We start from the raw sequence: 24,804 nt of genomic DNA, 5'->3' as shown, positions 1-24,804 counted from the left end.
AGAATTTAAAGATGTTCTCAGTCATCTTATTGTGAAGCATCAGAAGAGCATACCTCTTTGGCCACAGGCCAATGGCCTTGTTGAACATTTTATGGGTACTCTTAAGAAAGTTGTTTAGCGTTCTGTATTGGAAAAGCTCAACCTTAAAACTGTCTTGAATTCTACTCTTCAGGCTTACCATTCAAACTCTCACTCGACCACAGGTGAAAGCCCTGAACCTTTGATGTTCAGGAGAGCCATGACTACCAAATTACCTCAATGGGCCACCAGAAGATCAAGTACTGAGGAAGAAAACTGTATAAAAGACTTGGATCATAAAATGCATACAAGCGCTGACATGCACAAAATATTACTTTCACTAAAGGAGATCAAGTGCTTGCCTGTTGGTCTAGAAGATGTAAATATAATGCTCTCTTTTATGTCGAGCCATTTCACGTTGTGTCCAGCAAAGGACACATGGTGACTGCCCAACATCCTGGGAAGATGTTTACGCGGGATTCCTCACATTTTTGACATGTGACTCATCAGGTACTGATGTCAATGTACAGACTGGGTCTGTAAGGACAATTGAAAACTCCCTGATTGCTGTTGTTCCTACATCGCCAACTCAGATCATGGGCACTTCTACTGACTGTCCCCAGTTTCTGACTACACAATCAGGACGTGTGATCAATGACTTATCAAAGAGCTATAATTGTATATGTGCAGAGTGAGACCGAGATTTCTGAGGTTTTCTAAAAGGGCCGTAGAGTTTAGGTCAGTGTGGTCTACTAGGTGAAGGTTAAGGTCTCCGAGGAGGATGAAGGTGCTGGAATTGATTATGAGGGGTGTGAGAAAGTCTGTGATGGTCTTGGCTAAATTGGTGTGGTGTCCTGGTGGTCTGTATAATAGGGTTCCGCCCAGGGAGATGTTGCCTGTCCATAGTTTTAGTGGGAGATGTTCCATGTAGCTGGTGCGAGTGTCTGTACAGGTGGTATAGCTGATTGTATCTCAGAATATGATGGCAACTTTACCTCTAGGCCTGTGTTTATGGTTTTGACAGTCGATCTTGTAACCAGTGGGATGGCGGTAGTGATGCCCGGTGCAGAGGTTGGGTTTAGCCATGTTTCCATGAGGAAGAGCTGGTATGAGCCCCATGTACCCCAATATAGGCTTGGGTAGCTACACAACTTTTTACCTACATTCGTCCTACCATGTTTTACATGACAGTTCCGGCACTGACCATTTACATAGTTATGTGCTTAATAAAAGTCGATCATTTTTCTCCAAAACGATGCTAATTTGTTATGCATGAGGATTCCTAGTATCATATCTTAATCCCCTGCCTAGGACGTACACAGCAGGATTTCCATCTTCTGTATAATAACTCTGTTCAAATGTCACCACTAAAGTCATCCTTGGACGACAGCTCTACTATCCATAATGGCAAGCCATTTCATATCTAGGTAGAACCCCTGAGGGTATTTTGTGGGTATAAAAGAACCACATCTTCGCTGGGGAACCAGAGAAAAATCTTCCTCACTGACACCAGGCACTGAGGTCCCGGCCTGCAGACGCTCCAGTATGCAGTGAGCTGTCATACCTTGCGGGGTGTCCAACTCGAGACCAAAACGGGGTCCTTCGTTCTCTCCAGTCACGTAATGGGATTGGCTCTTTCCTAGGAGTTTATTGGCTTTACATCCACATACATGCTAGGTATACTTAGGTATACTTGGATAGGGTTTGCACCGTAGGAGTACGCTCGATTAATGAGATGCATAAATATGCCTTCATATATTTACTGTTTTAGCACCATGGTAGAATTGTACCTTTTATTTACTCTGTTGGTGCTTGTAATCTCATATATCTGTTTCTGTCTAATGATTGTCACAGCAAGCATGTTTTATAATAAAATGATGCTGGTTAAATAAATGCTTATTGAAAACGTCCCCATCATTTATTCTGTATATCTCTCTGAGACTAAGTGAGCATGATTGACTTAGCAAAAAGTCCTGCAGTCTTTCCACAATCCCTGAAGGATCAAGGGTTGTCATGTTCGATAGTTGTCAGAAACTATTTGCTTGTTGGTAAGGTTAGGGGGCTTATGGTGGCACTGTAAGCTAGCTGGTCTGAAGGCTAACATATTCTTTGGGAGTGTCTGGAAACAGCCTGGACACCAATCCCTTAGTTTATGTTGTCTAAACATGCAGATCCTATGTATTATTAGGAACTACATGACATAGCAGGTCTGGAGCGTGTTTGTGCAGTTGGTCCCACAATCACTGTGACGTTTGGTGAGCAAACTGATCTTGAGGAGCATGCATGCGAGTGTGGCATGCTGTGTGGGTGGTGTGTCATTGTGTGAGCATGAGTGGGTAGCTGATTTGAGTGAGAGTGAGCAGGTGGGGGGCTGGGTGCTTTTTTAGTGCAGGAGTGGTGGGTGTAGAGGGGAGGGTGAGTGCATGAGAACTTGCAGGAGGCTGATGTGAACACTCCTTTGGTGTTGTATGGCAGCAATGCGATGACCGGTGGTCAAGTTTGAGAGTACAAAGGAGAGCTGCAGGGTAACAGTGGGTAGGAGGAGAACTAAGATTCCTGGGATGGGCACAGTCTAGGGTCGGACAGGCACAGACAGGTTCGCCTTTATTTTCCCCTCACTCTGAGAAATGTCACATTATCTTTTTATGTCTGGATGTTGGAATTTGTGAAGCACTTTCATAGGCACTGCCTGTGCGTATTACTATCAGCTGGGCTGCCCTTGCTTTGGTTTTCTGCACCTGGCACAGCCTATCAGCAAGGATGTTTTGTTCACGTCCCGAGCCCAGCTGATAGAGTTCGTACTTCACATTGGCACCCTTCCTATAACCTAAGGTAAGTCACAGCAGCATCAGCACAAGTCAATCGTAGGCATGAGGTTGATTGCACATCTCATGGTTGCTGAGATCCTTTGCTTGGGGCTTCCTGAGGACCAGTCTCAAATTCCACCTTCTAAACAAGCAGATGCCCATCCTGGATTCGAATGGTGACACTCCTCTGACTTTTATAGGCTTCTCTTGTACTTGCAGTTTTTGAACTTTGTTGATTGTTGTGACTGACTCACCGCTTCGGTACTTCTTGGTACTAGGCCTCATCTGGGATTTTTCTCTGGTATGAATTCCCGGTCCCAATCAGCAACAGGTGTTGATGTCACCAATACCAGGCAAACATGTCTGGGCCTACGTATCTCTCTTTTTGTCTCGTAATGTAGGCTGTGCCCTGTACCATAATGATGGTGTCACTTAGTCCCTCCTATGCTCCTGACAGTATCTGCCCTCTCTCTGAAACATTTTGCAAGGACACCTCTAATATCTAGTAAGTCAGTAAGCTCTCTCCCTCAAAGCAGGATGCAAACTATTCTCCTGGCAAGTTTAGTGAACCTTCAACCCTGGACCTTGGAGGAATCTTCCAGTTGCCTCTGGTGTGGAAATCTTGCCACAATGATAGCAGCCTCTGCCTTATTGTTATAACCAAGATGTAGACAGACCTATAGTCCAGCAGTTCAGTTCTGTGACTGGTTCTGGATAGTACTGCATTTCTGTGAAATCTATGTTGCCTGAGCACCCTTGTGACAAATCTGAGCAGAAAGGCAGGGGAGATATGGGCATCTCCTCTCATGAGCAACCTGAAGAAGAGCACAAACAAAAAAAGATGCTGCCCCACTGACCTACCTGTTGACTTGGAGGTGGGAGAGGCATCCTCTCCCAGGGAACAATGGGTCAGGAAGGGGAAGGCGAAACTCTCTAGGCTCCAAGCTATTGTAGGAAATCCTTCAAATGTCTGGGGTAAAGCCGTGCAATAAAAGAAATTTGCTATGAGGACTTTAAGGCAGGAAGATACACTTTTCGAAGCCATGAGTTGGACCTTTGTACTGCCCATTAAAGTGTGTGTGTTTTTTCAGGAAAAGGTGTTCCTCTGATGGAGCTTCAATGCTTGGTAGCTCCTTGATTGCACAGAGATGCCGTCCATGTCTAAAAGAGAAGTGGTAGAAGGACCATGATTGCAGAGAAGGTTTTCATACTTCACCATCCCTCACATAACAGGCCATAGGCTATTACAGGAAGTGACCTCAATAATTCATCTAGCTTGTGACAGGCCTTTTACTGTCAGTGGCCTTAACATCATAGAGCATGCCATGACTCATACAACATACCTTGCACACATTCCTGTCACTGACAATGATTTAGCATGCCTTTATTCCTTATACGACTACTCCTAGGCCTGGTCCAGTAGCCAAGAATAACATGCCTGGGTCCCTCATATATAACACCTCCTGGACCTGTTGTTGCAATGAGAGTGATATAACAACACTAGATTCTTCATATGACATCCAGTGGGTCTGTTGTCATCAGTGATTGTGATCCATCAATCACAAAATATTTAATGAACTTTTTCCCATCACTGACAGAAGTATCACAAGCCTCATTTCCTCATATACATATCCTGGGTCTGTTGCTCTCCTTATGAGTGATACCACATGCTTCAGTACCTCAGCTAACATCTCAAGGAGGGGTTCCTCCTGTTACTGAGGTCACTCTCTTACCTACTTACTGCCCATTATGCCAGCTGGCATTAAGGGCAGCAACAAAGTACTTCCACTTCTGTCTGTCTTGGGCAAGTATCTGTACAGTGCCCCAGATGTGATTTAGAGCCTTCATTTCTTTTTCCAGAAGATGCCTCCAGGTGTTCTTTGGCCTGTCTCTCTTTTGTTTCACTTCTGGGGTCCAGTGGGAAGCAGATCTTGTGATGGAGTCATGTTCTTTCTGAAAGCATATCCTATCCAGTACCATCTTTTTCTCATAATGATGGTGTCCATGTTTTCATGCTTGCATCTCATGAGCAGTTGCTGGTTGCAGATGGTTTACAGCTAGAACATGCACAAGATTCTTCTCAGGTTACTGGTGTGGAAGGCTAACAGTGTGTTGATGTCGATTTTTGTCATCCACCAACAGTTTAATCCACACAAGAGTGTAGACAGAATGTACATATGGTAAAGCCTCAGCTTGTGACTGTACTGCGAGGACTTGCACACATTATTCAGCATACTGAAGGCATTCCTAGTGTTTTAAGTCCACATTTGATGTCACTGACTGCCCCTCAATCATGTCTGATAGTACTTGCTAGGTAGGTGAACTTCAGTCATGGCTAGGTCCTCTCCATCCACTTAGATTGGGGAAGGATTTGGAATGTTGAGTGGCATGACTTCTGAATTATTCGTGTTGATCTTCAGTCCCAATTGCTGGGCATATATGTTGAGGAGATTCATCTTGTCCTGCTTATGCTGGTATGTATGAGATAGCAAGGCTAGGTCATTCACTTAGTCAAGTTCCTCCAGTATATAGAATAGGATCCATCTGATGCCGACCCTTGATCCCTTGACCTTGTTTCCAGGCAGGTCGCTCCCCACGCTGCGCAGCTCCACCTTACTGTGCCTGTGTCCTGAGCCCAGCTGCCACTGCTGACTGTGTTCAAAACCTGCCTCCATCCGCAGCCTACCACCTGCACCTCATCCCTGGTGGCCAGTGGTAGGCTGTAGGCTTTGCTTGCTTGCTTTGTTTTTTGGCTGTATTTGTAATTATTTTTAATGGATGTGTTTTTTGCCTCCTTCATTCACCCTGTTTCTGCTGTGCCCAAGTTTTTCACTTCTGTACCCTTTGCCGGTCCCACTTTTCCGCCGCTGCGTCCCCTGCGGCCCCGCCCCGCTCCTATTCGTCCACTGCCTCCCTCCTCCCAGCTGCTCCTCCCTCCCACCTCCCCTTCTTATGGCAGCCACGCAGCTGTGAAGAGAGCGGCCCTGACCCTGTTTCCAGGCAGGTCGCTCCCCACGCCTTGCAGCTCCACCTGACTGTGCCCGTGTCCTGAGCCCAGCTGCCACTGCTGACTGTGTTCGAGGCCCGCCTCTACCCGCAGGCTTCCACCTGTGCCTCATCCCTGGTGGCCAGTGGTAGGCCGTAGGCTTTGCTTGCTTGCTTGCTCTTTTTTTTTGGTAGTATTTGTAATTGTTTTTATTGTATCCGTTTTTCGCCTCCTTCATTCCCAGTTTCTGCTGTGCCCTTTTTTCACTTCTGTGCCCTTTGCCCGTCCCGCTTTCCTGCCGCTGTGACCCATGCGGCCCAGCTCCCCGCTCCCATTCATCCACTCCGTCCCTCCTTCCAGCTGCTCCTCCCTCCCACCTCCCCTTCTTATGGCAGCTGCGCGCAGCGGTGCACCGCTAGCGTACCTAAGGCAAGCCCGTCTGCGCCTTGCCAGCGCCCAATGCCAGAACCCCTTGCCTTCGCGCATGCCACAACGCCTGCCTCCGCTACGATGGGCAAGCTCGTCTGCGCCTAAGGCAAGCCCGTCTGCTCCCGTCTATGCCTGGACCACGCCCAGTGCCAGAACCCTGGCCCCCGCGCACGCCATGATGCCTGTCTCCGCTACGATGCCAGCACCCTCCACGCACTCAACACCGGACGAGCTCACACCTGCTTCCAGGCCGCCCGAAGCGCACCCAAGGACCCTTTTCCTGCTGGAACTGCAGCTTCACCAGCAGCAGACCCGCAAATCCACCCACCGGGACAGGACGCAACCACCTCTGATGCATACTCCTGAACACCCACTCCGCATGCAAACAGCCCGTCGAACTCTGGGACCTGCTCGACACGTCCTCCCCGGACGTCGCCTTCCTGACAGAGACCTTGTTGAACGACTCCTCGGCACCCGACATCGCCATAGCCATCATGGACGGCTTCAAGATCACCAGCAGAGACCGCCCCAATGGAGTAGGAAGTGGAATTGCCATCATCTACAAAGCCACTCTCAAGATCTCAACCAAATCCGACGACACCCTCAACACCGCCGAACACCTACACTTCCAGATCCACGCTGATCCCAACACCACCCTCAGAGGAACTCTGATCTATAGGCCCCCTGGACTCCGGCCACAGTTTAGCAAATCCATCGACGACTTTGTCAGCACGCATGTCCTTGTGTCCACGGACTATATCCTCCTCGGGGACTTGAACTTCCACCTCGAGAACAACAACAACACTAACTCCACCACCCTGATTGACAACCTTGCCAGACCCAGACAGCTCGTCACTGCCCCACCCACTCTGCCAGTCACATGCTTCATTCCATCTTCTCCGCAAGCTCCCACGTCTCCTTCAGCCACACCACCCAACACCACTGGACCGATCAACGCTGCATACACTTCACCTTCCGGAAGCCCACCACGCACTACCACACCCAACAGATCCCTCGCCGCTGCTGTAGCAAAATCACCAAAGACCAGCTAAACACCGCCCTGGCCCGAAGCTCACCCACAGACCCCACCAACCCCGACGCCGCCACCAGCAACCTCAGGCGCTGGATCAACGACTGCACCAACACCCTCACCACGATCAAGAATCCCTCCAATAGATGCATCAACAAGAATGCCAGCTGGTTCACCGCAGACCTTCAGGCATCTCCAAGCAAAACTGCCGAATACTGGAGAAGAAATGGCACCATGAACAGACACTGGAGAACCAAGCAGCCCACAAGAACACCATGCGCCAACATCATCACCTCATCAGATCTGCCAAAAAGACCTCCTTCAAGGACCGTCTCGACAACAATGCACACAACAGCAAAGAACTCTTCAACATTGTAAAGGAACTCTCCAACCCCAGCTCCAACACCAACGACATCCCACCATCGCAAGTCCTGTGCAACTCCCCGGGCAGCTTCTTCCACCACAAGATCACAGACATCCACGACAGCTTCAACTACCAGTCCACCACGACAGCCAACGACACCTCAGACCCCACGGCCACCACCCACAGCGACCCCCTACTCACCTAGACCAACACCAACGATGACGACACCAACAAAGTCATGAGCAACTTCCAGTCCGGCTCCCCGTCAGACCTGTGCCCTCACCACATCTTCAACAAAGCCAGCGCCACCATCGCACCCCATCTTCGCAAGGCCATCAACATCTCCTTCGAGACCCCGACCTAGCTAAAGAGATGGAAGCACGCTGAGATTAACACCCTGCTCAAGAAACCCAAGGCAGACCCGAGGGACCTCAAGAACTTCCGGCCCATCTTCCTGCTCCCGTTCCCTATGAAGGTCATTGAGAAAACTGTCAACAAACAGCTGACCCGCTACCTCAGGGAGAACAACATCCTGGACCCGTTCCAGTCCGGGTTCCGCAGCAACCACAGCACCGAAACGGCCCTCATCGCCGCCACCGATGACATCAGGGCCCTGCTAGACAGCAGCAAGACCGCAGCCCTCATCCTCCTGGACCTATCAGCCGCATTCTACACGGTCTGCCACCACACCCTACGCACTTGCCTCCGCAGGAATCAGAGGCAAAGAACTGGACTGGACCACCTCCTTCCTCTCCGGCAGAACACAGAGCGTCCGCATCCCCCCCTTCCGATCTGAAGCCTCCAAGATCATCTGCGGCGTACCCCAAGGACCTTCCCTCAGTCCAACGTTGTTCAACATCTACATGGCCCCGCTCACCCACATCACCAGACCCCACGACCTCAACATCATCTCCTACGTCAACGACACACAACTGATCCTCCTCACCAAGGACCCTCTCACCGCCAAAACCAAACTCCACAAAGGAATGAAAGCCATTGCAGAATGGACGAAGAACAGCCATCTGAAACTGAACTAGGAAAGACGGAAGTCCTCATCCTCGGCTCCACCCCATCTGCTTGGGACGACTCCTGATGACCGACGGCCCTGGGAGCCCACCAACCACGCACGCCACCTGGGATTTATACTCGACTCAACACTCTCCATGACCAAGCAAGTCAACGCCATCTCATCCTCCTGTTACAACACCCTCCACATGCTCCAAAAGATCTACAGGTGGGACCCCACCGACACCAGAAGAACGGTCACCCAGGTCCTCGTCAGCAGCAGACTGGACTACGGAAACACCCTCTACGCAGGAGCCCCGCCAAACTGATGAAACAACTGCAACGCAAACAGAACGCCTCTGCACGCCTGATCCTCGACATCCCTCGCCACAGCCACATCACACCCCACCTGAGAGACCTGCACTGGCTTCCCGTAAACAAGAGGATCACCTTCAAGCTCCTCAGCCACGCACACAAGGCACTCCACAACACTGGACCAGCATACATCAACAAACGAATCAACTTCTACACACTGAACTGCCAGCTGCGCTCCGCCGACCTCACCCTCTCCGCCTTCCCCCACATCTGATGAGCGACCACCGGGGCCAGATAATTCTCCTACCTTGCCGCCAAGTACTGAACACCCTTCCCATCCTCCTACGGCAGACTGAAGACATATTAACCTTCAGGAGGCTACTCAAGACCTGGCTGTTCGAGCAGTAGCAGCACCCCCTCTCCAGCGCCTTTACAAATGTCTTGATTTATTGATTGATTGATTGATGCCTCTGGCTTGGTCTTTAGTCATACATTGCATCACCCAGTCGATGACTAGGTTGAAGAGCAAAGCTAACATCAAGCATTCCTGTCTTGACTCAAAAGCTATAAATACTATCTCTCACCTTGCAGGAAAATTATCATAGAAGCTCTTGATGAAGGGAACTATCTGCTACAGTATACCTTATGCTCTCAATGTATGCCAGAGGCCGTCATGATGGATACTGTCAAAGGCTTTCTCATAATAAATGTAGTTGATTTATAGTTGTCTCTGCCACTCTGTGCACTGCTCTCTAATGTTGCCTTGGGCAAAGATCTGATCAACACACTCTCTTTTGTTGCGTAGCTCAGTCTGTTCTTTTCTTAACTGCTTGAATACAGCATCAGAAATGCGCTGATGAGGGGATGAACCTGTATTAATTGTCCACTTGGGCATAATGTGGGGAAACCTGGTTACTTGCATAGCAAGCCTCCACAGGTCTTCCTGCAATAGGCAGATATGACAGGATTCTGAGTGTGCCTTGCTGTCAGGCTTATATGGAGTTGGATGTTATGGTATGTTATGTTATGTGTTATGGTAATTTGATTTGTAAGGTGCAGCAGCTACCCAAAAAGGGTTTCCTAGCACCAACCTGAAAGGACAGAAAGAGGGAAAAGATTATTGATTAAACAGCCAAGCTTTTAGGCATTTATGAAAGTTCTCATAGACAGTTGTGTTGCGGAGTGGCACCGGAGAGAGTTCCATAAGGAGGGGCCTAAAAAGGCAAACGATCGACCACCCATGCATGACAATCTAATTTTAGGGACCGAGAATATGGCCTGGCTGGCAGGTCCGAGGGGGTGTGAAGGCAAATAAGGGTGGACCAGAGCTTTCAGGTATTGGGGGGCACCTCCACTCCAGATTTGATTTTAAACAAGTAGCTCAGGGCTTTGAACTTAATTTTGTTTTCTACTCTGAGCCAAAGAAGGTCAAGCAGGGAGCCAGAGATGGAGGCAGCCCTGGGAACCCGACAAATGGGTCTGGCAGCAGAATTCTGCACCACCTGTAGCTTGTGTGTCACATCCTCGTTAGTCCCTAGTTAAAGAATATTGCAGTAGTCCAGTCTAGAGGTGACAAGAGCCTGAACCACGGTTCTCTGGGTAGGACTGGGCAACATTCAAATAATTTTTTAAGCCATTTTAGGATAATGAAACAAGTTGCAGCCACTTTCACGGCATGCTGTCTCATAGATAATAAATAATCAATTATGAAGCCTAAGTTGCGAGGAAGAGCACCTATTTCAGCAGGTCAATGTTAGGGACCCAAAAGATCCTTATTCCTCCCCAGAATCAGAACCTCTGTTTTCACTCCATTGAGTCTGAGAAAAATTGGCCTGCATCCAGGATGCAATTTTACTCAAACCCAACTGGAGAGCAGATGTCTCATACACGCTCTCTGTGCTCTTTGGTTCATGCCCTTGATTTCATGTAATGCTACTGATCAATTTTGGGTTACTCTGAAATCTACGTATTGTTATTTGCATGCTTTGTGCATCACTTGATTGACCAATTCTGGAAATGGGATTAGTTCATTGACGGATTTCCTTTGATGCAGTGGATAATGTCACATTTTACATTCAGTAATCACATTTAGCAATTGAATTGTCTATGGAGATATGATGTTACAAGGCGGTGGCCTGTTTGTGTTAATTTAGTCTGTCTTTTGTGTCACTCACTATACGTTGCACAGCAGTTGTGCTGCCGGTCATGTGATCAAAGCCGTACTGAATAAAGAATTTATGCATCACTGTAATTGCCCTAAGTGGGCAATTTGTTACATAGTGAATGTAAATGAGGAAGACATATTTACACATCAATTAAAGAACCAAAGGTACAGATAAGTTGTAGTTAGGAAAACTGTACTTATTCTTTCGATACAAACCCAACTTAAACTATACAAACATTATAAATTCTAAAGTTTTAGCTATAACATATATTTCTAATTTACATACCACTTTTAATTTACTACAAGTCACGTCCCTCTGTTAAAAGTCTTGCCACCTCACTCGCCACACTATAATACCTATATCTCCCTACTCTAACATGCAGTGTGTTTGCTGAAATGATGTCATTTTAGATGTCATAAGTGCTATAAGTCATGCAATATGCAAGGGTATAATGATTCCATGGAGAAGGGGCCATTTCTTGTTAATCTAGTGTGGCGAGTGAGCTGACAAAACTGTGTAAAAATGTGGGCGACTTTTAGTAAATTGAAGGCAGTGCATAAATGATAAATTTAAGTTATAACTAAAACTTTAGAATTTCTAATGTTTATACAGTTTAAGTTGGGATTGTATAGAAAGAAAAAACAACGTTTTTCAAATTATAACTTACCCATAACCTTTGTTTTTTTCCATTACATTTAAATAGTTTTTATTTTTTAATAAAAATGTGTTTGAAATTGTAGTGTTAAGTGTAATGTAATTGAGTGATGTTAAATGCAGTGTTGTGGAGTGTAATAAAGGACAGTGTTGTATAGTTTAGTGTCATAGAGTCTAGTGTTGTAGAGTGGAGTAGACTGGAATGGATTAGACTGAAGTGGCATTGCGTGAAGTGGAGTAAAGTGTTATACAGTGGAATGGTGTGGTGCGTGGATAGTGGAGTGGCATATTGTGCAGGCATGTTTTATATCTGAGTTGTGTTGGACATGGTCCTTCTTAGGGGAAATTACCCTTTACTTTTAGCTTTTTCCTTCTAGTTTGTGCCGACTCTCCCAGCCTAACCATAGCAATCTGGGCACCTTCTCCCTGTACTGCAGAGGGAAGGTCTGTATACCCACTTCACCCTCACATGATGGGTTTAGGTACAGGTCCTCAATGTGTCCTGTAATACAAGGGCACCAAATAACCAGGGCGGTTATGGCACTGGTTAGTAGTGGGGCATAGCACTGTGTGTGCCACCCACCAGATAGCCTGTCAACCCTGTATCGGGCCTGTCATTGCGACTCTGCCTAGGTTGGTATCGATTTTTGCCTCAGCTAACCCTGAGTGGGTCATCCCATACCATGAGGTCATCCCCCCAGGGTAGCCCTGAAGGCTATAGTGCTAGTTAGGCTGAAGGTTAGGCGGTTACATATGGATGTTCCCTGCCCCTGTAGGTAGGGACCCCCATGCGTGGCTTCCACTGCCTTGGAGCTTGGCTCTTACCATGGGATACTCCTGGGGAGTTGCAGAGTCTCTTGTGTGGCCTTAGGGCTCTGTGTGTGTCCTCACTGTTGTGGCAGTGTTGAAGTGCGTGCGCCTTCCTACAACGTTTAGGAAAAGGCGTTGACATGGTGTTCAGAAACATGGGCTTTTCTGCCCATGCAGATTAGGGATTGCGCACTTGTACCTGTGGGGTGCTAATTATGCTCCCAGCCCGCGATCCCAGGCCAGGATGTGCACAGCGGCCCTCACACTGTTTCGAATATGTGTCCAGTCTGCTGTAGCAAGCTGGAGGATACACCCTGGCACTTATGACATTATGGATAGATGCAATCGCAGACCAGTGAGCGCATACCTGCATATCACAGTGTTCTAAAACAGGGTTGATGCCTGCCGTGGCAGGCCTGTGTCCAAGCACTTGCACCCATGGTGCGAGTGGCAAGGTGCCTGGCTTACTGTTTCAGGCAGGGTGGCCTGGGCAGGGTGGGGAGCGTACACTCGCACCTAAGGTGCTAGGGCCTGTGTAAGCCCATGGCCCAGTCTGCCATCGCTTACCGGTGTGTGCATGGTTGCAGCTATTGTGATTAAACTCATGAGCCACCTGGCACTGCAGGCCACTACATGTGCACACCTGCACTTAAGGTGCCTGTGTTTACGTGTGCCGCCTGCCATTACAGTCTTGTGTGTAAGCACTGACACACGCATTAGTTAAACCTGTGTCCAGCCTGCTGTTGCAGACTTGAGCAGGCAAACTTAACATTTCATGTTTCTTTCCGTATTGTACTAGAAAGCAACACAAGCGCCACTGCTGAGAAAAGCAATTGACCAACAAGGCTCAGTACATGTGGGTGTTTCGAATGATGGTCCATCCTTTCCACGTATCTGGTCTACATCTTTTGCGTTAATAACAAGTTTGTACACCACCTTTCCAAGAAGTGGATTCTCGTTCAGAGATTAAGTTAAAAAAGACTTTAGAAAAATCTAAAAAACGCCAAGGGATTCATCCAACTGATTTATGACAGATACGCGGTTTCATGTTTTTTGTATCCAGTTGTTGTCTTGATTGTTTTACTGATTATTGTGTATGCATGTGTTTTGTATGATTGGAAGGCCATGTTTGTTGGGAGTGTGTAAATATTATCCTATATGTCATTGTTATTCACTGTATATATATTAAAAATTGTCGTTTCTTTCCATGCACTCAAAATTATGTGTTATCAATAACAAAAATGATTTTTTGAAAGAGGAATAAAATTCCTAGTTGCCAAATAATTTTGCAGGTTGTTTATGCTTCATTCGAAACACCCACATGTACTGAGCCTTGTTGGTCAATTGCTTTTCTCAGCAGTGGCGCTTGTGTTGCTTTCTAGTTTAGTTTGGCTCAGCCGCGCTGAGTAACGAGTCAAGACCCTAGTGTGTTTTGCTGATCTTTCCGTATTGTGGCAGGTGGGTGGGCGGAGCTGCCCGGGCAACGCAGGAGTGGTTTTCCCACTCATGAGTATCCCTGGTGGGTTTGGTCGTCCCTCTCTGCCAGCCAAAACCGGTCATGCACACTTTTCACTTCTCCAAGCAGGCTGCCTTGAACCCTACATGGAGAACATGCCCTTGTCTGGGCGGTGTCCCTACCAATCACAACTCTCCACTGGAGCCTTGTGATTGGCTAGGGGGAGGGGAGAGAGGCTGCCTGCTTTCTGTTCCCACCAGAGGCAGGAAAGCAGGAGCAGACCGAGCAGTGAAGACGCGGTAACCGGGCTGGCAGAAAGGTCGTTTTTAATTTTTTTATTATTGAACACCCAGCCCCCTCCCAGCGTGACCCCCACTCCCCTCGTGACCCCTCACGCATCCCCCCACCTGCGTGACCCCACGCCTGCCCCCCACCCATGAGCCATGTCGGCCGCGACTGAATACCTGTGTATGTTTTCACTGCCTAAGAGGCTTGTTCTACCCATAGGTTAACTTGGGGAAGTGGTTGACAATCACTTCGGGCTGCAATAGTAGATTGCAGTGGATCAGCCTCATGAAGTTCCCTATCAATGAATTCGCCATGCCACACCTTTTCCAATAGTACAGGGGGTTTTGGCATAATTCGCTTAGAAATGCCACTTATAGAATATGGACATTTCTATGGTATACAATTCTTATGTGCCATAGTGCCTGGCTCCAGTGGACACCATAGGTCGAGGGGAGCACATCTGTGGATTCCCGAAGGACAGCCATAAATGATGGGCATCCCACGAGAATGGCAGACCACTGCCATTTGAGAGCTGAATGGGATAGATTGGAGAGAGAGGTTCTGATACTAAGCCGCTAGGGCCGGATCATGGCCCCACTAAAAATTAAGATCTGCATTTCATAGGGGGCGTGGCTTGCGCGCCGGCTGGTGAGGACGGCTTTTCCGTGAGCTCCGCTAAGGACGACTTCTGCGGAGGCCGTGAGAGCTGTTTTCCTCGTCTTCGTATGAACTGAGATGGCTGCAGTTACGGCGGAACACCCAGTGACCATGAGGATGTTGTTTCCGGACGTTTTTCTGCAGCGGTGGTGTATCTAATTACCGACGGTCACTTCTCTCTTCCCCGTGACGCGGGCGGCCGCCATTTTGACCGCTGAGCTCGCGTCTGGGTTTCCTTCAGCTTTTGACTCTGCTGCTTTTATGAGGGGTTCCTGAATTTGACATTGCACCACCGTGCTGCCCTACATTGATGCTATGCTATAACTTTCTTGTCTGAACGGCGCTGCATGTATTACTCCGTTTTTCTCCTCAAATGGTGTATGCCTCAAAGGAATGCTTGCCGCCATTTTGGAAATGCATGAACTACTGGTTTTGAAGTATTCTCTTGAGTGCCCCTTTACACAACAGTATCTTTGCTAATGTTGTTCTACCTATTGGGTTATTACTTACATGAGCTAACACCTATGATACATCCTATGGAGGCGGATAATTTCTATTAATGCCCTATTATGACTTTTCATTGAGATATCTCCTCAAGGTCCTTTTTCAGCTGGGCATGTGGTTTGCGATTTTTGTCTTTAACCTCCGTTGTTTTAGTTGCTCGACCTGAGCGCCATTTTTGATCGCTTTCAAGTGGCGTTCTGTTCTCAGTCTTGGCACGTGCCAACCTGGGCTGTGTCCACCTTGCTTGTCCAGTCTGTCTGGTACTCTTTGCTTTATCTCTCATTGCAAACATGGCTAATGACTCTCATACTCCGAAAATGTCTCAAACAGGTACCAAGCCTAAAAGACCTAAAAATGACCCGCCTTCTCCCATAAAATCTTCACCAAACCCGGTGCTGGACTCCATCCTTGAGGAGGTTCGAGGTCTCCAACCGTTTATGTCTGCTACTAATGAACGCCTTAAACAAAATTGAGGATCGTTGGGTTCTTATGGAGAGCAAGGTCTTAAACTTGGAGCAAAGAGTTAGCAATATTCAAGATGCCTCAGTCAAAATTCCATTATTAGAGCAAGAAATCCATAAACTTAAGCTACACACAGAGGATTTGGAAAATCGCAATCGCAGGAACAATCTACGTGTTTATGGTGTTCCAGAAAATTTGGAAGGCCCTGACATGGTGTCTTTCTTACAAACATTTTTACAGGAACTTTTGAACCTCCAACCTGCGTCACACCCTCTTAACATCCAGAGGGCTCACCACCTGGGCCGCATAAACTCCAACTCTACTAAACCTCGTGGTATTATTATGCTTTTCCTAGAATTCACGGAGTTAATGTCTGTCCTGAAAGCCGCCAGACTTAAAAGACGTCTTCAATGGTCTGATCATAACATCTTTATCTCACAAGATCTTTCATCAGCGACGAATGCCCGACGCAAGGAATTTCTGAATCTTCGTCCTCTCATGCGACAGCTCAACATTCAATATGGCATCCTACATCCATGTTTCTGCAAGATCACTCATATTGGTCGCACCTCCTCATTTGATGATCCTCAAAAGCTCCACTCATACCTTCAGAGTGTCTCGCCTTCGAATATGGACAGTGCCAACTAACGTTCCTCTTTGCTGAATTTCCTATTGTTGCTCTTTTCTTCTATACTGCAGCTCTTCTCACCTTCATTTTATCCTCTTTTGACTCTTCCTTCTAGTCTTTGTTCTCATTTTTGAGGTTTCGCTCTTACATTCTGTTCTCTTTCTCTATTCATGTCCTTTATTGGATGCTCGTGGGGACGTGTCCCCTGTCTGGTGTATCCATGCCTCATATGTTTCGGTTGTTCTATTTTTCTCCGATCAGGCTCCTGTGCCTTGATCTGCTTACTATTCTTTCTCTTCTATTTGCTCTGCTTCTTTCCTCTCCCCTTTTTTCTATTTCTCTTCCTTTTTATCCCTTTCTGGGTTGCTTTTTCTTCCTCTCATATGTTCTATGTTTCTCTTTTCCTAAGCAGTCTTTTCCTTGATTGTTCTTTTTCATGGTGTGCTTTTTGACTCGAAGTCAATTGTGTTTTTGTGCCGAGTGTGTTCTGGGAGTTCCCACCTCATGTGCTTTTTGTCTTTGTTGTTCCCCTTTCCATAGTTGTTCCCTTACCATATGTTCAATTCACGTGTCGCCCATCTCCTCTTCCCTACATGGTGTGTAAATTTGTTTCCTGGAACGTGCAAGGTCTTGGTCATCCTGTCAAGCATCAAATGGTATTGTCTCATTTATCTAAACTTAATTCACAGGTTTTTTCTTCTTCAAGAAACGCATTGTTCTAATGTTGAATCTCTAAAGTTGAAAAGGCAGTGGGTGGGTCAAGTTGTATTTTCTCCTGCTGTCCTTAAAAAAGGGGGGGTCGCTATTTTATTTCATAAAGCTTTAAATGTACAGATTATTTCTTCTCAAAATGACGATGAAGGATGTTGGGCAATGGCTAAGGTGATTATCCATAATAAGACACTGGTGTTGCTAAATATTTATGGTCCGGCACGTCCTGACCCTAAATTTTGGAATGATATTAAAACTTTGATTTCCTCCATTGAATGCCCTGATTTTATTATTGCCGGTGATTTTAACCAATGGTTAGACCCTTTCTCAGATAGACTATCTTCCAGTAAATTTCAACCCGATAAGTCACATAAGAGTTTTTAATCTGACATTGCCTCGCGTCCTTTATTTGATTCATGGAAGTTGTGTAACCCTGATGTGTTGGAATATACCTTTTTTTCTAATGTTCATCAAACCCGCTCTAGGATTGACTACATTATGGTTAGTAAATCGTTAATCCCTTCAATTCAAAATTCTGTAATTGGCTCCATATTTATTTCCGACCATACCCCTGTTTTTACTACGCTTGACCTCTCCCTTATTTCTTCCAAATTTATTAGTTGGAAATTTAACTCCTTTCTTTTATCTGACTCGGTTTTTATGAAGAAAAGTGTGGAGTTTTTTGAAGAATTTTTCACCTTCAATAATCCCTCTGACACTTCCATTCCTAACAACTGGTATGCCTTTAAGGCTGCTTTCAGGGCGTTTACTATTTCCTATGTTGCTAACAAAAAGAAACTCAATAGGAAAAAATATGAGGAGCAACTTCAGAAAATCAAAACCCTAGAACAGTGGTTCCCAAACTTTTGAATCCCGAGGACCCCCATTGAGTCACCACTGGAAGCCGGGGAGCCTCAAGCAATTTGTATGATTTAAATTTCAAACATTAAAACAGTAATTCCCAAAAATTAAACACATGTGAACACTTTTTGAGACATTACTGTGGCGATAGAGGCTTTGCTTCTTTACAATGCAGCGTTAAGCTACATAACATGGCTTAATGTTACCTTTTAAATAAGCCCCCTGTCACGCAATGCTTAACATGAAAAGGGTGGGCAGTGGATGTTGCAGTGGGCGTTTCGCCGTAACACCCATTGATTTTGACACTCCCCCCTATTTACAAGGGCAGCATAAATAGGAGGCAGCACCAAAATTAAGACCAGGGAAAGCCAGGTCTTAATTTAGCAAAACGAGAAGAAATCCTTTATTTCTCCTCATTTTTGCTTTTTCCATGTGGCTTGCCTTGTACAGCACACATGGAAAAAGCAAAACGCCTTGGATTGTTTATGTTCAGGAAAGTGACCCTACCTGCACATAAACAATCTTTAAAAAAAATGCCATTTTGTAACTTCAATATGTGCTATATTAAGCAGCACACATAGAAGTGACAAAACGGCATTTGAAGGTTCTTTATGTGCAGGAAGGGGGACCTTCCTGTACATAAAGAATCTTCCCCTGCATGCAAAGACCCTTGCACTATGGTGCAAGGGTCCCTGGGTTGGCGCTACACTCCTAAGTGTAGCACCAGCACTGGGGGAAACGCAGGGCTGCACCATATTCTTGTAAATATGGTGAAGCCCTGAATTTCTGAAGTGGCAGAGCCTATCGTTAAGCCAAGGAGGCTAACGACACGCTTGGCCACTTCTGTTGTAAATATCTCCCTTAGTATTTTATATTCAAGGAATTTTCAAAAAACAAAACAATTTAATGGGGGGGCTGTTCCTGCAACTCTGTGACTTACTTTGAATTGGTTGGTTTTACTTTGCCGTAAAAGGCTCCTACTCCTGCCAGGGCTAGATTTTAGAAATCCAAGGCGGCCCTGGAAAATGTTTTCAAACCAGTCGCCATACGGTGCGCACCAAGTGCTGTGAGTGAGCCTGACCACTACAAAAGGGGATTTGGGAGGCTCTCCCCCAAAGAAATTTAGGAAACAGTGGTGCATTCTTAAACACATTTATCATCATATATTAAATTGTATTAGCTTTTAACAAATAGTAAATGAAGACCTTACTATGCACTAGGATACGGCAAACTTTGTTGGGGTTCTTCAATGATTCCCTTATTATCACCCTTCAACAGTGCCTCTCATCTCTCCATAGCCTCTCCATCACATGTATTTCATTTGTTTTATAGCATCTCTCATACCATTGCAGGATGTCAGAGCACTTTACATCCCGCACATATAGAAACAATGAATCATATGTGTAAATCAGTGTATAGAAAATGTTACATAAGGCAAAGAGTTCTACAAGGTGTAGGATTCATATGTCATTCATACTGGTAGGCATTTTTGAAGAGTGCTTGGTCTGTAGAAGCACAAACTAGGGTTTCAGTACATCATCCAGTGGTTAGCATTGACTTTAACAATAAAAATGTATTTCCGCCCAAAAAATACTTTTTAGCAGCATCAGGATAATGAAAGACTGGGCAAAAACTAAGTTACTAACTTGTATCATGCAGTTTGCAAGCAGCTCGTTGATGGGTCACTGTGCTAGATAACGGTTGTCACCTATTAACTGCACAGTGACAAAAGAATCTCTGTGACTAAAGCAGTGTAACACACTCCCCTATGCACACAAAATACTGTTTTTTAAAATGCATGGTACACGTTCTTTGCAGTAGGCACATTAACCCTCTGTGCTACATTAGAATACTCAAAGCTGCCACTGGACAAAACTCTAATCTCTCCGGCAGGTGCATTAATCACTGGCTTTCTTTTGACACATTTATTGTTGCTCGAGAACTGCTAATTAGCCTAGGAACCTTGCAGTGCTTTTAAAACGTCCTCCTGCGGACCCCCTGGGAATGTGTTACAGACTCCTGGGGGTCCGCGGACCACAGTTTGGGAAACAGTGCCCTAGAACATATGTATTTTTCTTCTAAATCCTCCTCCTCCCTTCAAGATTTGATTTCTGCCAAAACGGAGCCTAATAAGATTATTACTAATGAAGCATGTAACACTCTTCTTAAAATTAATTCCAAATGTCATGGTGGCCAAAATAAAGCGGGGAAAATGCTAGCAAACTATTTGAAGTAAAGTCAGAACGTAAAAATGTAGGTCCAATTTTTAACGACTCTCTAAACAAATTAGTTTCAGCAGATGAAGATATTGCTGAAGTATTTCATAATTATTACCAATCCTTATATACTGATGGCACGCATCCCTCTAATGTTAATTTAACACCCTTTTTTGAAGGTCTTCCCTCTCCCCCATCCATTCCGGATGAATTTGCTCTCTTGGAAAAGGAAATTACTCTCCAAGAAGTAACTCGGGCCATTAACTCGCTTAAAAAATCAAAGGCATCTGGTCCAGATGGCCTTCCCGTGGAATTTTATTCCTATTTCCAGGCCTTTTTTGCTCCAAAACTCTTACAACTCTTTAACTCGTTTATTTTGGATGCGAAGGCTTCTGGATTAGGCCTGGGCGAAGCACTACGCTACGCTCGCGGAGTTTGCGAAGTTTGCGCAACTTCGCACTACGCGAGCTGCACGTAGCACAGTGCGAACATGCGTAGTGCAGCGTAGCGTAGTGCAGCGCTCATTTTTTGCTTGTTCGCCGTCCTGAACGTCATGTTCGCGACCGCGAGCTAGCAAAATTACATCCCGGCGAGATTCTCAACGCAGGGAGGTAAGGTTTCTCATTGTGAGTGGTTGTGCATGCTCGCGACCGCTCTCAATGAGAAACTACCAGTTCGCGTTGAGAAAGCTGCAGCTCGAGTAATAATCTACTCAAGCAGCAGAAAACTACAGCTCGCACTGTGCAAGATGCCGTTTTCAATGATTGCACAGTGCCGGATGCTTGTCCGCACTGTGCAATCATTGAAAACGCATCTTGCACAGTGCGAACATGCTACTACGCAGCTCGCGTAGTGCTACGTGAAGTTTGCGTAGTGCGAAGTGCACTTCGCGTAGCTTCGCGTAGCGCTACTACGCGAACTACGCCCACCCTTATTCTGGATCCTTTTTGGATGCGTTAATCATTATCATTCCCAAACCAGACAAGGATCATTCCCAGTGTAAAAATTATCACCCTACATCTTTAATTAATTATGATTGCAAAATATTTGCTAAACTTTTGGCTTTACGCCTTGATTCCCTTATCCCTTGTCTAATCAAAACTGATCAGGTAGGCTTGCTGCTGATAATGCTCGTATGTTTTCCAATGTCATTTCTCACAGTAAAAAACTTAAAATCCCTCTATCATCTCTTTCCTTAGACGTGGAAAAAGCGTTTGACCGTATCAACTGGCAATTCCTGTTCCATACCTTACAATGGTTTGGCTTTGGTCCCTCTTTTATTTCAATGGTCAAACTTCTTTATTCCTCACCACGTGCTAGTATTTTTGTTAACAATCAATTTAAAAAAATGTTTTCCTTATCTAGAGGTACTAGACAAGGATGCCCCCTGTCCCCCCTATTATTTATTTTGTGTCTTGAACCTTTCTTAGAAAGAATTCGCTCTAATCCCAAGATTTCTGTTTTTAAATTATCCTCTACTGAAACTAAATTGTCGGCTTATGTAGATGATGTGCTGGTATATATGTCCGATCCTGAATCCTCCCTTCCTCATTTTTTGGAGGAGGTCCGATTGTATTCTTCTATATCAGGTTATAAACTGAACCTCTCCAAAACGGAAGTCCTCCCACTCAACGCGTTATGTTATCAATACATGTTTAATAATACTGACTTTGCATGGTGTCCCACCAAAATTAAATACCTTGGTATTTGTTTTGCACCTTCCTTGAAAGAAACCCTCAAGTTTACTTTTGATTCTCTCATAAAGAAAATCCACTCCCTTCTTCAAAGTTGGTCTTCCTTATTTCTCTCATGGTGGGGTCTATTGGACACGATTAAAATGATGATTGCTCCACATGTTTTATATACTGTCTCTATGCTTCCTTTTAAAATTCCCCTTTCATATTTCTCCCGCATAAATGCTCTTTGCTCCAAATTCCTATGGAATAATAAACACCCTCGTATAGCTCTGCATAAGCTGATGCGCCCTAAATCTGAAGGTGGCAATTGTTTCCCCAATTTTAAGACATATCACTTAGCCTTCCTGATTAGACAAGCTTTTTCTTTGGCCTATGGCTTTAATGATACCCCCATTCCTACCTGGGTTCTCCTTGAGCGCTCTCTACTGAAGGATTTTTCCTTTCAACATACTGTTTTTATGTCAAATTGTTTTTTTTTTTAACTAAATTCCCTATTTTAAAATACTCCCAAACTGTGCTATCCAATGTATTTTCTTCTAGCCTATCCCCTTTGCAATGTTTTTTTAGCATCAGTTGTGTGGTATAACAAATTCCTTCGTTATAAAGGTAAAACATTTTATTACAAACGCTGGAAAGAAAAGAATATTGTATTTGTACATCAGTTTTTTGTTGATGGCTCTGTCCTTCCATTTTTGGAATTGCAAAAGTTATTTAACTTGTCTTCTTCTTCTATAAATGAATACACCATTATTACGTCTGCCATTCTATCTCACTTAGCCTCTTTCTCAATTCCTGCTGCTTTTCCTTCTTTTGTTCCTACCATTCCTCTATATCCTTTATTCTCCAGCCATCAACCAAAAGCTGCCCTTGTTTATACAATTTTGACCTCAAATACTAAAGATCGTCCCAAATCCTCTGTTGAGACTGCATGGGAAAGGGACCTGGATACTAACTTCTCTGTTTTCTTGTGGGATCGTATATGGTCCAAACTGTTTAAGACATCTGTTGCTGCTCGCATTACTCAAGCTTTGTTTTTTATTTATCATAGAGCCATTATTACACCTGTTAATGTTCATAAGTTTTCCCAAACTTCATCTGCACTGTGTTTGTCATGTTCTAAAGATACTGGGACACTTAAACACATACTAGATGAATGTCCCCTTGTCCTTTCATTGTGGAAGGAGGTTTGGAAGACATGTATGCGCATATTTTCTTGTTCCGCTCCGTTATCTCTACAGAATGTTTTTCTAGGATCTTTATCCACTGATGTTGATAATATATCTTCTTCTGCAAGATTGTTGGACCTGTTGATTTCTCTTGCATTCAAAGTAATTTTATTGTGTTGGAAAGATAATTCTAAGATTTCTGTTCATACTTGGTTGTAATTTTGTCTGCGATGAACATAGGATCTCTATTGCTGCCTCTTCTTCTATTCCCCTAAAAATTAAATCTGATCTTTTTTGGGTTCCCTTTACCTCCTATCTTTCTTTTAACTCTCCTTCTTGAGTGCTTTCTATTTATTCCCACATGCTTTTCCCCTTTTTCCTCTCCTCCTTCTTCCCTTCCCTTTTCCTTTCCTTCCTTCTTTCTTTCTTTTTTTCTTTCTGCTATTTTACCTATTTCTTCCTCCCTCCTTTCTTTATATCCTTCTTATCATTCTGATTAGTATTTATTGCATATGTTAGGTATTCCTTATATATATATATTTTTTTGCCTGTTTTCTAAAACTTTATAACATATGTATTGTTACTTTATTTAAAATATTTAATAAAAAATTCTTAAACTAATTAAAAAAAAATTTGCATTTCATGGCCCCATGGCACACAGGCCTACAATTTAGGGGAAACATCTGTGGTTCAATGGGAAACTCTTTCAAAGACAACAACAATATAACTTGAGGGTGCCATCCTACAGCAAAGGGTGAGATAGTCTTGCAAGGATGTGGGACCAGAGATCCTGGAATGCGCTGTGCACATTGTCAGAGGACTTTTGTGCACATGGAGGATAACTGCCCATGAAGGGGACCGCATATCCTTTCTGAATAGTGGCTGGCCTGGGCTGAAGACCTGCTGAAGTGTGACACCCTGAATTGTGCACTCCAAGGGTCTGTCTGCAAGCCTCGTGTTCTCCTGGTGATCTCAGGGACATCAAAGATCTTCTGCGAGGGACCTTCATCATCTACTTGTGACATATGGAGAGCGGTGCCCTCTCAAGTGCCCACATTAACTATGAAATCCCATCAGGTAGCTCGATGTGAGCATGGAACTAAGACTTGTGTCTGTAGACTGGATTGTCTAGTGCACAGCCTCAGAAATCATGCCCGCATCTAAGGTGTGTGGTTCCTATAAAACAGGGACCCTGACACTCATAAGCATCTAGTTGGTGGTGAGCGGATTCACCGGTGCAGAACAATGCATGGCCTATTTTGTCAATCGTGCCACATCTCACCAGTGTGACATGCTGACTGCATGCCCATTGTGTGCATTGTCCGATTCACAGGGTTTAACCTTCGATGGTGGGGATGTACCTGTAGCTGTTCCTCATTCTACCTCATGTGGCTCTGCTGAACTTTTCTCATGTGTGTGTGACAGGACTAATCTGGTGCAACCTGTATCAGCGTGCCCGATGTGTTGCCTCATTTCTAGCGGGGTACAGAATTTGCAACTCTTCATTGTGTGTGACAGGAATTGCCCTTGGCAATCCATCTCAATGTGCACTGGTCATTGTGCCTCATTTCCTGG

This window comes from Lissotriton vulgaris, chromosome 2_1 (genome assembly GCF_964263255.1).
Source record: "Lissotriton vulgaris chromosome 2_1, aLisVul1.2, whole genome shotgun sequence".
In the NCBI taxonomy this organism is placed as follows: Eukaryota; Metazoa; Chordata; class Amphibia; order Caudata; family Salamandridae; genus Lissotriton; species Lissotriton vulgaris.
This window is presented reverse-complemented; position numbering follows the sequence as displayed.